We start from the raw sequence: 2,928 nt of genomic DNA on the forward strand, positions 1-2,928 counted from the left end.
AAATGGGTAGAGGCAGCAACAACTCCTACTAATAATGGAAAGGTAGTTTTAAATTTTCTTAACAAACACATTTTCACCCGATTTGAAACTCCTCGATCAATCATTAGCGATGAAGGGAGTCATTTTGTAATAGGAGCCTCACTGCTATCTGTGCTCGGTATGGAGTTCATCATCGTACCACTTTGGCCTACCATCCTCAAGCTAATGGGCAAGCAGAAGTATAAACCAAGAAATCATAAGCATCATAAAAAAGATTGTTAATACATTAAGGAAAGATTGGTCAAAGAGCTCGATGATTTACTTTGGGCTTATCAGACAACATTTAAAACTCCAATAGGGATGTCACCCTATCGGTTGGTATTTGGGAAAGCATGTCATTTGCCAGTGGAATTAGAGCATCAGGCATATTGGGCTGTCAAGAAATTAAATGCAGATTTGTTTATGGCATGACATAATAGACTCATGGAATTAATTGAGTTAGACGAATTTCGCAATGAGGCTTATGAGAATGCGAAGATATATAAGGAGAAGGCAAAGGATTTTCTTGACAAAAAAATTCTTCGCAAGGACTTTCAACTAGGAGACAAGGTCCTGTTATTTAATTCACGGTTGAAGTTGTTTCTGGGAAAGCTAAAGTCAAGGTGGTCGGGACCATTCATGGTGGTCACAGTGTTCCAATATGGTGCAATACATGTTCACAGTGGAAAGACGAGACATTTTAAGGTGAATGGTCAACGATTGAAGCATTACATAGGTGGTCAGGTCGATTAAGTCAAGTTTGTGGTGATACTTAGTCCCATTTAAGTGGGAAGGCAACGTCTGACTAAATGACGTTAACGATAGCGCTGTAGGAGGTATTCCTATAATTTATTTTTGCTTTTGTTTTAATTTTTAGTTGAACAATTTTATTTAAATTTTGTTTTTAAGTTGTAAAGATTCATTTTTTTAGTTTTAGAGTAGGTTGTATTTAGGAGCCGTGCAAATCGTGAAAGATTACTAATGGCTGAGAAAAAATCATTTTGGGGGCGAAGTCACGACTTTCTTAAGCTGAGTTGCGACTCCTAGGAGTTACACAATCACAGAAAAAAATTGGAGTTTCTGTAGGAGTTAGGGCCGCGACTTGCCCTTATAAGTCACGACCCTTGAAAAAGTAAGAGAGCAAGGATTCTGAATGTGTAGAGGTGGGCTGCGACTCACCCTTGCAAGTTGTGGCGCGCTTGGAAGTCAGAGACAATCTTCTTTTGGGATGAAATAGGCAGGCCACGACTTGCTATAGCTGAGTCACCACGCCTGCAACTAGGAGATTGAAAAAAAATGAGGCGGGCTGCGACTTGTATAGCTGAGTCGCAGCACGCCTCCATCAGGAAGAGAAAACCAAGTATAAACCCAATTTTTCTTAAAACACAACCCAAATTCCGAACATTTTCTCTTTCAAACCAATTTTTTTTTTCAAATTTTCTTCCATTCTCCCATCTTCATCCTCCCTAAAACAACCATAAATCAAAAGCCAAACCTTCATAGATTCATCTTCCATTCCATTCCTTCTTCTAATCAAAACCCTAGATAGCCTCATATGTGGCATTAAAGAAAAGAGGAGTATTTGTAGATTGTGGGCAATATCAACAACATCCAATACAAGTAAGTCTCTAGTTTTCAACGTTCTTAAAATTCTGGGATTGAATTAGTTTTGTGATAGGTAGAAAAGAGATTTCATTGGAATTTTGGGACAAATTGCTAGCATATATTGTGTTCTTTAAGTTGGTATTGTGATTTGCCTACTTCTGGGGTGTTCTTCATTTGTGGGAAGTAAGAAATTTAAGGGGAGGTGATGCTAGATTTTGCTTAAAAACAAGAGTGAAAAAATTAATTGTCATGGGGCCAAGGAAGAACCCTACTAGAGCCGCTTCATCAAAAAAAGCCTCACGACCCTCTTCATCTAGTGCCCCACCACCACCAGAAGCACAACAACCTCCCCCACCACAAGAATATGACCCGACCAAATTTATTAGCATGGATGCTTTTGAGCATTATATGAGGTTATGTTTACGGTCGGTGGTTCAGGAGAGAGGCATGGAGTACCAGGATACCCCATACCCTCAATATCCATATGACCTAGTTCGCGCTGAAATTCAACGAAGAAATTAGAAATGTTTTGTAAAAAGGAATATGACAAAGGCCAATTGTTCTTTGGTATATGAATTTTGTGCCAATTTCCCGGGCCAAGTGGATAGGAAAGTGTTTATGAAAGGGGTAATGGTGGAATACGACATTGACAACATCGACGGACTATATGGGTTACCCATGTTGAGAACCGATGATGATGAATATTATCAGTTGGCTTATTATAGTGAGGTGGATTGGATGATGTGGCTGAAACCTTAGGCATTCCTGGCGCACGGTTTGTTTTTAATGAGGGTGAGCCTAAGTATTTAAAGTAGTATCAAATGAACCAAACAACTAAGGCTTGGACTTTATTTGTGAGTGCTCGCTTAATTCCTAATACACATCTTCTGAGATCGGCCCTGATCGATGTCTTTTAGTTTATGCGATAATGAAAGGTCTTACAATAGACATTGGTCGGGTGATCCGCACGAGTATCAAGGATTTGTGTAAACTCACCACCATAGCAGGCCTGGGGCATGGTTCCATGATCACTGATTTATGTGACATGTGGGAAGTACCCATCTACCCTAGTGATATAAATAGAAAAGCAATGAATCCTATATCTAGAGCTACTTTACATAATTTTCAGCCACCCTCATTGTTGCCACCTGTGAGAAGACCCTGCGAGGCCCAAGAGGCAGGCGATGAAGACCAAGACCATGAGCCAGCAAATGTTCAACCAGTCGAGCCTCAACAAGAAGATTCAAGGCAAGCAGAGGAAGGGTGGAGAGAAACTTACCCTCAATTTTTGGCAATTGAGGTGCC

The sequence above is a fragment of the Humulus lupulus genome, chromosome 1 (assembly GCF_963169125.1).
Source record: "Humulus lupulus chromosome 1, drHumLupu1.1, whole genome shotgun sequence".
NCBI classification, from domain to species: Eukaryota; Viridiplantae; Streptophyta; class Magnoliopsida; order Rosales; family Cannabaceae; genus Humulus; species Humulus lupulus.